General features: G+C 43.1%; 1 protein-coding gene across 4 annotated transcripts in view; it reads right to left on the bottom strand.

Annotated features, from left to right (window-relative positions):
* The window catches only part of LOC118416981 (junctophilin-1-like), a 50,940-nt gene that overhangs the window by 27,723 nt on the left and 10,731 nt on the right, over positions 1–12,486 (bottom strand). The gene's annotated exons all lie outside the window — the stretch shown is intronic.

The following is a 12,486-nucleotide window of genomic DNA, read 5'->3' as shown; positions in this document are numbered from 1 at the left end:
TGTGTAGCAGTATAGGGACAAGGAACAACAGTAAAGAGACAAGGAACAATAGTAAGGGGACAAGGAATAACAGTAAAGTAAAGTAAAGTAAAGTAAAGTAAAGTAAAGTTAAGTAAAGTAAAAAAGTAAAGTAAAAAAAAAAGAAAACCTTTATAGTACAGCATACATCATATGTAATATGAAGCCGCATGGGGACAGGGAACAATATTACATTACGGTATAGTAAAGAACAACAAAAGAAACCGTTACAGTAGAGCAGATTCCTTATTCACTCAACCACACACAAACCAACATAAAACAACTTTGATAACACAGCATATGCCTTATCCATCTGTTTGCACTTAACGCAACATCGTCACAGTGTACCACATTTCTTATCTTCTTTTTTGCTTCTAGAGCAACAAAGAGAAACAGTGTAGAACTTTTGGTGTAGATAATGTTATGTTTGATGTGCCGGCACTTTTGTAAGCTTTCTTAGCTTCCTTGGTCAGCTCACCATAGATCATTCACGTCTCCTTTGTATGCAAAGCCGTTGAATAATGTTCAACTGTCCACGCGAATGTTTATAGTCGCCATTGCTATAGTTCTCATACTTCCCACTCTATACGATGATTGTATGCTTCGACATTGAGTTTTTTTGTTTGGTTCGCATAACTGGTAAACGGCCCTAAGGCGTAACACACCATTGTGATACAATAGGTACAAACTGCGTAAGACCAGTCTGATTTATTCGCTTTATCCGCGTACATTGGCAAGGACGTCTACTTTCTTCGATGAGTATGGATCTTTCATGTGCTCGTAGCTCCTCTCAAACACCGTGGAAGTACAGTTGCTTTTAAGATTTTCATTCTTTAGCTTCATGTTGATCTTCATTCTCTAGCTCGATGTTGGCGAAATATGACGATCACTTTATGGATTGGGAAACAAAAAAGACATGAAGAACCCTGTTTAGCATGCATCGCTTTCTGACGAGTTCTATCATCAGAATACAGTTAGGGCATATCGTAAGTCCTGTCGACTGTCATTTTTGATGCTCTGACATTCACTCAAGTGAAGATAGTGCCCCTCGCGAAGCCCATCATCCCTACTTTAACTGTAAGAGGCATTACCGTCCGAGACGCTTTCGGAGATAACAGCCATCATACTTGACAGGCACCAATGACACTCTTCGACCATTTCTAAAGATGCGGCTTCGAGACGTTACCGATTTCAGTTGATACTTATCGGACTGTTATGGGTCCTCTCCTATGTAAGTGTGTTATGTAAGTAAGGCTCTCAAGCACTCCGATATGCTGAATTACATTTACTCTTATGTATCTGATAGAGGAATGGCTGTAAAAGCTTTTATGTGTTGTTACTGTGTGCTCAGAAGCAGCTACCGGTTCCCCTTGATACTAATCAAGTCTGTAACAGGTTGTTATGAGTCCGCACTTTAATATGCAAGAGCGCCAAGTTAGGTCCGTATTTATTGTCGTGGAAAGCCCCTCGATCCTTCAGGTCTACATATGTGTGTTTTTCAATCGACGTGTACCATGTGTATGCATTCATTTATTCACAGTGCGTGGGGCTAGCTCTGTGGATCTGGCAAAACGTGGCGCAGGGCTGCACGAGTAACTAGAACGGTCCCTTCTCTCACAGTGATACACTACTCTAATGATATGATAGAATGGTGTAGGTAAAAAGCGGTAATGCGTGCTTTGTGCACCCAGTGTATAATCCATAATGTCCACCATGAAGCGTTCAAGAACGATTGAATTGAGCACTGAAGCATTAAACGTCGCAAGATGTCTGAGCTCCATGACATACACAGATAACTCTTGGCATGGTGTCACTAGGACAGAACTATAATGATAATTCCCGCCACCGTGGTGTGATATACTTCAGATCTCTTCACTCTAGTCGGTGTAGCAATGCCAATGGCAATGGCAATGGCATATGTATGATAATAGACTATATGGTGGCGTGCTGGCATCATATTTTTCTCAATCAAATTGAAGCCACATTGACCACTACATTTAGCACTTTGAGGTACAGAGCCCACGTCACATTTGCAAACCGTGACGCGGCCCGGCAGCTTTCGGGAACGAAAATTATGACAACAACAAACTACACAAGACGTAAAGAGTTAGTCGTGGGCATTATTTGTGTGTATTTTTACGTATAAATTTCCATTTTTCGTTTCCGCAAACAACCGGGCCGGGCTCCAGTTTGGAAATGTGACTCTACTTCTGTCTGGCTTATCTTTGTTCAAGTCCGGCAAAACAAAATACAGAAAACAAGATTCCCTCCCACCCGATTGAGCGCAGTGCCACGCGGCCATGCCTCATGGACCTGCAAGGTTCAGATAAACTCAAGAACAATGTCTTCTCATATGCATCTTATACGAACGTAAGACGTACTGCCTTTGTTCGAGCATCTCCGTGTCAGAGGGGAAGCACTAGACCTTGCCATGTATGGCGCCGTCCTTTCTAACAGGGCCTGCCATTATTCCCTGACATCAATATCCCGCATGTCAAGATCTTTCACCGGACGTACACATGTCACACCCCAGCCGGTAAAAGCTGCACGGTGGGAGGTCGTTTTTAATTTGTTTGACTTTGACACTGTCGCAAGTTAAAGCGATCTAGCTATGGGACGAAAGCTACCAAGTACCAAGCGTGTATGTATGTATTTTCACATATCGTTACTAGGACAAAAAATATAGTTTTGCACTGCGTGTGAAAGCTTGCACTCTCCATCCCATCCCAATCGAAAGCGATGTAGCTATGGGACGAAATGTAGTCAGTACCCAATGTGCCACAGTTTGTATTGTCGCATATCGTTGCTAGGACGAGAACCATAGTCTTGGACTGCGTGTGAAAGCTTGGACAGCTATGTTGAACTTGCCTTTCATCCCAATTGAAAGTGATCTAGCTTTTGGACGGCATTCGGAAGCGAACCAGTACCGAGTGTGCCACAGTATGTATTGTAACATATCATTAATTGGACGAAAAGCGTTGTCTTGGACTGCGTGTGAAAGTTTGAAAATCTTACCTATTATTGCACTTGCCATTAGCAATGGCAACCCTCTATCTACAGTTTATATGTACATGTATTTATTTACTAGGGCCGGTGGATTGCAATATGCAACAAGTCACAAGTGGTTATAGGTCTTCCCGGTAAGTTGCAGCCACTATAGTCATGCATGTAACAATTCAAATTTCTCTAGGTCAATACAAATGGTCAATAATATGTTTCTGTAAAAAAATCTGGCTTTATGCAACGTTAGAAGTAATCATAATCTCGACAACCACACCTCAGGTGCGTTTCAGCTACTATAATCATGCATTGGCTATCGAATTGCTTTTGGGGGGTACTAGCGGTCAATGACCTGGTTTCTTTAAGATTCTGGTGTGTGTGTCTTTATAAATGTAGTATCAATCACATCTCAGCAACTACGCCTCAGGTGAATTGCAGTCACTATATTCATGCATTGAATAAATCAAATTACCTTTGAAGGGTACTAGCGGTCAATGACCTGCTTATCGAAAAAAGTCTGGTGTGCGTGTCTTCTGATATCACTCAAGTTTCATCATTCAGTTTTCGCTGTAAAATTACTAACCTTCAAATACAACCAGACACACAAAAGACCAACGGTTTAAGTTACGGGTAGCTTATTATTCCTCCAAGAGAGGCTTTAGATAACGCATCACATGAAAACATCTCCCAGCATTTAGGCCTGGTCATTATATTCAGTCGGTGCAATTGTGGCCGTACATGAGCCTGCGGGTAATTTTGGCCCAGAAAACACGGTAAGATGATAGTAAATATCTGAAACCTTTGCTGCCATTGTGAAGCAAACAAGCCGCCTTAATTAACTATAGGTCGCGGCAGGAAAAGAAGAACTGGGGCAACCTAATTTGACACGTGCTGATATCAACGCTAGTTTACCTTTATCCGCTAGGTATCCTATATTCGCTGTATTTAAAACGGGTTATTTAGGAATATAAAGTCGACGGACGGTGCTTTCAAATAATAATATATTTGTCTGTCAACTTGAGGTACTGTTTCTGGATACAACGGATATAGGTTACCCCGCAGATAAAGTTGAACTAGTGCTACAATGAAACCATATATCAGCATGATGTTCTATAGGGGAAGGCAAGTATCTAACGCGATATGATTGACGAGTTCAAGTACAAAACTGGAATCAGTTTGCATCTTCCTTGCCAGAGATCGTCGCTGTTGGATAGACTCCAGAAACGTGTCAGCAATTATAGACCCAAAGGTCATGTGGTTCGACAAGGTCAGCTGTGCCCAGACGCCGACTTGACAGGTTTCCAAGGGCGGCCGTCTGTCCGGGAATCTGGAGCGGGAGTTGTCTGTGCTGTGCTGACAGTTAGATTCAAAACCTCGACAGTTGGATTCAAAATCAAACGGCGGGATGAATCGTGTCTTCCCCCCACCACTCCACAATTCCGGGCGCGACACGCCGCCATAATCAGATCTTCCCATCATTAGCCGACTGCCTGGAGAAGTTGTTTTCAATCACAAGTCGCAGTAACCGATCTTGTACGCTGTCTGGCAACGTTTGACAGACTAACCGTTATCAGCAACCTGTCTCTCACTCGCGTGCCCGGCCAGCAAATTGGCTAGTTTAAAAGAGAGGTTATCAATCGGGAAGCCTACTTTCTGATCGTTCGTTTGTGTTCTGGCAAATACTCTGACGATCGGCGATTTGACGAGACAAAAATTCGATACCAATGAGTGTAGAGGCCGATGTTGTGATTTTGGGCAGCCAACGTTTAATACGAAACAGTAGCCGTTATCCGAAGGCATACGGTTCAGTGGTTTGTGTGCTATCCCCCATCTTTTTAACAACAGTTTTTAGGGAAAGCTAACGGTATGAATAAAGCTACGCCTTTCTCCAAAGCCGTCCTGTGTAATAGACTTTCAGTAACGCAGTAAGACCGTGAAATGATGCTGACTGCGTGCAGCACACAAACTGTGCTCAATCGCTCACGGTTACGTACTTGGACTTTGGAGCAGTACATGCAGGAAGTACATTCTGTGTTCAACCCCCCCATCCCAGGAATAACTAGGCATCAGCCGGTTTACGCGTGGGGCGCACCATATAAGGGCGCAGACATAGACCTCTTGCACAGTCTGACATTGGACACCGTAGCCGCTGTTTTGCCCGTGGGTCCCGTTTACCAAACTCTGTCGAGGAAGACAGCAGTATACACCTTAACCATACAGCGGTATAACACAGTAACGACTAATAGATTCATATGTAAAACGCCATTATTTACCATACATAAAAATGACCTTATCTGGTGTTGCAATCTTAAGGAGCTTCGCTCTAAATATGTTGTATCCCTTCCCTTTTCTGTCGGAGCAATGTCCCATTTTACACACTGGTGATAGCTAATGATATATTAACATTGCATTACCGTGAGAATACCGAGGAAGATACAAGAAAGGTTGCCCCGACCATCGTTCTTTCATTAGTGCAAATTCCTCGCGTTTTGTGGTATGCAACTGTGGTACATCAAGAGTAATGACGATGAATACGTGCTATTTTTGGTATATCTATTTGGTACAACTTTCCCCGCATATAGTGATTTGTTGTTCAAGTCACTGTGACAATTAGCCAGCTGTTGAAACAAGAGATTTGCCAAACAAAAAATGCCAATGCTTGATCATGACGATTCAGATCGTAACCAGCACTGATACAATCTCAACAGCAATCAGAGAAAAATGTCCAGATTGCTACGCTATCCAGAACCATTCAGTTCTTCAGTCTACCAATTTACAAGTGGGACTGACTTTCCACGCAGTTTCTTGTCAGTGACATTCAACTTGACAATTCAAAACAGCGGTGGGGATTTTTTTTAAATTCCCGTTTTCTATTATAATCATTTTAGAGCCAATCCTCTGCTACATCTGTGGACGCCTGTTTCATCTTATGAATAAGCTCCCCGGCCTTGGCCTCACCCTCCTAGCGACACCTTTCCATACCCTCCCACGTCCATTCCTACCAAAGGCAGTGGACTACTTCTGATGGATGGGCAACAGTTCGACTGTGCTTCACTGAAACGTTTATATCAATACTGTAAGGTCGATAAATCCTCTGCGTATGGCTTGTTTGCAATATCCCCCACAGGCTACAAGTCGTTTCAATTTACCGCTGGCTTTATGACAAAATCTTACAGTATTTTTTTTTTCTGCAGGGTGCCTAGTTCTGACGGAATGACCGTTAGTGGGCAAGATTTGTGACCCAGCGAACTTGAATTCTTTGAAGTCTCGAACACCAACATGTGATCTCATCTTTGTATGAGAAGGCATAATATATATGACAGAGATGCCGTCAATGGTGTTATCTGCCTGGCAAAGTGCATTCAGGTGGTGTTTCATCGCCATGCCATTAAATTTGTCATCCACGACATCTTACACCTGCACTGTCCTGCTGATGTTGCTTACTCTCGGCACACTCGTAGGTCTTGGAGGAGACAAGAAGCTTAAGTCTGCTCCTTGAGACAACGAGCACTGCGAACACTGCGATCTGCTGCTTAGCCAGTCCCGGCATCAATCACCTGCTTTGCTCTGTTTGGAATCTGGTCCATGATCTACTGTAAGTGGACATGAAGGGTTCACTCTCGGCTGTGTGCCAAATCTGTCTGCCCTTTCCCCGACGTACAAATGATGCTGCAGGGAAGTTTCCTTATCACAAGATCATGCAGTCTGGACCAGTCATGAATGTATCATTCATGAATAGAAAGCTGACTGTTATCGTCATTATTTTCTGGTGACCGAATGCAATCTGTGCTCTTGAAGTCACACAGGTTGCTTCAAATGGCCTCAATGATAAAGGGAGTCATCTAGAAGGACTAGGAGTATTTCATACAGGAAAAGAAGAGGTCTTATGATATAAGGTGCCTGCAGACGATTCTAATCAGTCTGATCTCTTGTAGTTATCCAGGTTGCTTCAAATGATCTCTATGATAAAGGAAGTCACCTAGGAGCACTAAAAGTACATACGGGAAAAGAAAGGTTTTATGATATAGGGTGACTACAGACTATTCTACTCGACAGTAATGTACAACATCTGTCTATTCATCATCAAACGTTTGAGAAACAAATTAGATCTTAACTCCTTTACATCATACATTTTCGTGTCTAATTGCTCCAGTCAGGCAAAAATGGCCACATGTTACACAATTACATCACAGCATTCCATACACTCACAGTAGGGCAATCTAGGCCTACCATCTTACGTAAGATAATTCGTTTTCTTATCGTATCGATGGAAGGAGTTCCGGTGGATTTTCTCTGGAGATTGGGACAGGGATCTAGGAACTTTCCTCCAGTACTTTTACTGGCCAAATACGGAAGATTCAATTTTTTCCAGCTGTACTGAAGGCGTTGGTCTACGTAGGCGGGGAATGGGTGGTCGTGAGGGAATATTGTATTAGCCACAAGAAAGTGAAATATGCCTTTGCTGTTGAATTGCCATCATCAAACCTTAACGAAATCCATCTTTGTGTTATGACAGAGACCATGTACGATATGATTTGTCGTAAAATGACTATTTCTGGACTAAGGATCAGATTTCTTCATGTTTATATGGCTATCTAAAGCAGTACAGACTGAAAAATGAAATGGGCGTGTGCAAAATAAATATGCATATAGCAGTACAATGCGTCTTAGTGCAAAGGAAATCGATGCAATGCTAGCATACAGATACGTTAGATACTTAATCATCACCCAGGCTAGAGGCCAACTGTACTGCACAAATCTAAATCGCTAGTTTATTGAGCAAACGGACAATCAACAGCGTATCACCCAGATGGCCTCTATCTCCCATGGTTCGCTCGCGCAATGTAATCAGGTACCTGCTCACTTGGCCTACTTTCTGCCATTGCTGAGCGTCAATGAGCCGTCCCCTGCCAGCACAGATTATAAAGCCTCGCATAAAGTCTAGTAATGGTGCAAAAGGTGCTCTTTTCAAACGTCAATCACGTCAAACCCACAGCAGCTTTCAGACAGGTCAAGTGGCTATGTAATGCGGGGAGCTGCTGTTGATGGTATAACAGTGCCGATGTATTCTTGTAATTGTAGATCTCAAGATGTCAAACAATCACGTCGAAGCCGTGTTAGCTTAGCAATTTCATGGTGAATAGAAGAGTTACGGATAATTCGATCACGTTTAGACAGTATTGAACGGTGGCGTTGGTCATCAACAATGCGGGAACGAACGCAACATTGCCCCATCGACTCCAGCCCCGAGATTAAACAGGCTCGAGCGCCACACGATAAAAGAGAGGATACGTCTATATGAAGGGAACTAATTGGTCGTTTATCTTTAGGACAGAGAGAGATCCATCCGCCATAGCGGCGGCATTTCCGGTAGAATACGTCAAGTGTTGACAGAGACTGGGAATTTATCAGATTTCCACATGCGTCTACATCTGCTCAGGAATGACACCCCATCTATCACACCATCCGGTAGTGTATTATTATTACATCGCCTTGGACGTACACACGGCGAGCTAGTTCCAATCTTATTGGGCTTTGTGGAAATTGTGTTCTTCAGCCTGGAACACGTAACTCGCTACTGGCAATGCGGAACAGAACTTACGTCCGAAATAGATCCACAGAATTAGACGTTTATTTGTCTATTTGTGTGTCACTGTATTTTGCCTTAAAATATCAATGAAGTCAATGGTCAGGAAACTGCTTTACTTGATTTTAATCCTACATCCCCGAACGAACGAAGGGATAGCGGTAGCCCCGTTGGTATATTAACAGTATGCATGCTTTATCCATTTTGGATGAAATTTGCGTTCAGTTTTGTGTTGTGAGTGAAATATTTTTGTTGATATTTTACTTTAACAGATATTGGAAGACGCAAATTGTTGGAAAAGATGGACGTATAATCCACACAACAGCCGTTTTGTCGTACAGTCTGGCTACTACTATCCGCGATGTTTCCATGTCCTTGGTGCTGAATATAGCGTGCTGCCTCCTCCCCTACTGTCAGACTAATGGCGGTATCTCATTATTATTCTTAATGCACCGTGTGGTGAATAACTATGCTTAAACCATAGGGGCGGTGGAATCACAGCCTGCGAATTTTAGCAAGATGATAAATTATTCTTAAAAGTTATTGTAACACTGTCAAATCCATACCGTTTGACATATGGCTAACATTTGATTTTTCAACAGGAATTTCATTTCTAAAACTCATTTATTACTCACTGATGCTCACTGGTACTGTATGTTTTATGTTATATGTTAAAGGGCAAGAATGTAACAGACGTTCCGAACTACTTCTCATTTCACCATTTCACCATCTCAAGGGGGACGAGGCGTACTTAAACAGCACTGTTCAAATCTCGTGATAAAAGACAAGCCATCTGTTATTGTATAAGAGATGATAGACCTCGTCACTGACAACGTTTTAAGACAGCTTACGTTGCAGACTTCCATCCCCATAGCCCGAGGCATCTGTCATTTCGGCTCTTTCTTTTACTTGTTCTTCAAAGGTATCACAAAAGAAGACGAATCCGTCTTCATGAATCAGTCAGACCACCACGCCCTCAAAGCTACAGACATACTAGTAACCGTTGGCGTTGTAACTGGGCCAAGATTTGTCCAGTTTAACATGAGAAAGCCAGGCCTACAGCTCCAATCTTTACGACCTACTTCGAAGCCAAAGGGCTAAGTGTGCTTATGTCTCATTAACATAAATCATGGCTGTAATATAGTCCGTGGACAAAAGCGCTTCTACAATAAACGTAGGCCATACGTCTGTCCCAAAGTACCTGAGACTATCCATAGCCTTCCATCACGGCTCCTGCAACCCTCCCGGGAGCTCTGTTTAACACAGACATAAAGCAAGCTCGCAGATTACCCCTAAAACCCGTAATATGTCTTTTCCCGTGTGTCCTAACGTGCCGTTAATGGCACGGCTGGTGCGAAATCACCGAGCCCCGGGTGACTGTGTCATACATATTCTGGTCGTGAGAAACCTGTTGCAAACCTTAGAACATTCTCGGGCAATATTCGTGGTCGTGAGAAACCTATTGCAAACCTTAGGAATATTCCTGGTCAAGCCCTGCTTCAGACGACTCCCGGTTTGGCTGATGTTTCTCCCCCATAATGAACCTCACGAAACACTAGCCTTCTGTAAATCAGGGCATTGCGCTGACATGGCCAGCGGTAATGCAGAAGAAAGCCAGGAAGACTCAAGGGAGCCCAAGCTAAGTCGCCGCGCGCGCACATATTATTCTGGGCCGTGGCTTGTTCCTGAAATTGTCAAAAAGCTAGCCGGTGTTAACCCTAGAGGTCCGGTGTTTGAGGAAGTACCTCGAGCATGTTAAAACTTAAAGGGGAGGGTAAGAAACCCCTCCCTATGGCCACGAAAATATACTCTGCAACTGACACAACTATGAAACAGTCTACCCTATGTGCCATTAGACACTACAATGGCCTCAAAAACAAAACAGCCCTGAGAATAGCCGTGTTGGAAAGCCGTCTTCCGCAGGACAGTCAATAGTCTTGTTCACAGCTGCATTTATGAGAAGCTATGGAATCCTCAGCCGAGCTTTTCTTAAAGTCCATTGATTCCTGTTCTCTTCAGACGCCTAACGGGTGTGGATTGTTTCACGTTAGACAGACTGCTGAACATTTGTTTATTTGTTGTTGTTTTTTACACCCAATGATAAACCAATACCCAATCGTGATTTGTACCATGAATTGGCCAAATTGGGTGCGAATACTTTGTCGCCAATGGAGTCATACATTTGGAACTAAGGCTAACTTATTCCTGTGACATATTGTTCCCCAAATCCTACCAATGTTTACTTATTTCTACAGCAACTACAGGGAGTCTGGTTGAGGCCAGTTTGAACTAGATTTTTCCTGTTCTTCCTAAACGCCGGTGCCAAATGGGACTGCTGAACCCGCCGGATATTCACGCTCGTTAAAAAACAACCTTTCGGTTTGAAGCAAATCATTTCTGTACTTCGTTATGTATCTCTACTACCCAGTAGGCAACTCAGTGGCATGCAGAGCATCAATCATGACAGATATGGCACGAATAGAAGACAGAAAACCGCCATGTCCGACCCTCATCAGTTGCTCTACGAGGTCCTTACTCAAACAAGATTTGAAGAGTTCTAAAGTTTTGATTACCATATTTCCATTCATCACTTCCTGCCACTCTACGATGAACGTACTAACATATGGAAAATACTAGCATATAACTGCAAAAACACAGGCCAACAGCAATACCTCCCCATGAATTAGTGCCACCTTCCATTGACCCCATGACCTGTCATGTCTGATACTCCCTGTCACCCCTACGAGCCTTTGTGATGACTCCACCTTCCTACTCACTTCCTGCCACTCTACTGGCAGTGTATTCAAATAACCTCAGACACACACGAGAAAATGCAAGACACTGAGGCCACAACACGTAAACCTGTACGTATCACAGGAGGACTTCATCAAAGGGCATTGCTTGTAATTTTTGCCCGCGGAGTCTCTCCATGTTTCACGACACAGCAGGACAGAATCACGCCTTTATGCAACAAACATGCCCCGAAGGAGACACATGGCCTTACCTAACTTGTTTTTGACAGAAAGGACCACGGAAACAGGATTTCGCTAGCCTAATAATTTCACGATCAGATGTTCGTTCATTTGGAAAGAGAAGGATCAGTAATGGAGTTGCGCAGTAGAATCCACCGTGTGAGCAATAGAAAACGTACTAGTATTTGCTTGAGAAATTGTTCTTTTGTGGGAACTCAACGCCTTTTGATAGAGAAATTTATAGTTTTGTCCATTATTTTTTTATCTGTACCGTGTTTTGCCATGTAATTCCAGTAGAGCTGCGTAATTTAATGTTACATCAGGTACAGGTGCCAATAAAAGGTTTAGGTACAGGTCCGGACCTCTACCTGTACCTGAACAAAATAAACAGTGGTTTTCAACGATGAAAAAAATTGCTTCAGGTGCATTCCACCAACGACGTTATATCCTTGATTATACAGAGAACCCATGTTTTCTAGAGAATCTTAAAAACAAAGATCAAGATATAGTCTTAAGTGTATGCTTATTCAGTACTGTACCGGTACGCGGTACATTGACGTTCCGGTACGTTTGACCTGTTTCTGAATGTACCGCGGTATTTTACCGGTACACATCTCTACTCTGCTGCTTGTGTGGAAGGGCCGAGACCTTTACATTTTCTGCAGCGCGTAGGCGTGACAGTTTTCCGCAAGAAGCTGCATCGTAAATCGGGCAAACTAAACAAAGTGATACCTTAGCATCGAGAGAGACACAATCCCCAGGCAGCTTAGTCGCCATGGAGAAAAGCCCTCCAAGCATGCAGGGAGATCATTTTTGCTCTTTGGAGCTTGGCTTGATGTTTCCTGATGGATATGTTCTTTTGCAGAACCATGGACGGTCTCATAAGATTCAACAAACCATGCATACACC

Source organism: Branchiostoma floridae, chromosome 6 (assembly GCF_000003815.2).
Source record: "Branchiostoma floridae strain S238N-H82 chromosome 6, Bfl_VNyyK, whole genome shotgun sequence".
NCBI lineage: Eukaryota > Metazoa > Chordata > Leptocardii > Amphioxiformes > Branchiostomatidae > Branchiostoma > Branchiostoma floridae.
This window is presented reverse-complemented; position numbering and strand designations above follow the sequence as displayed.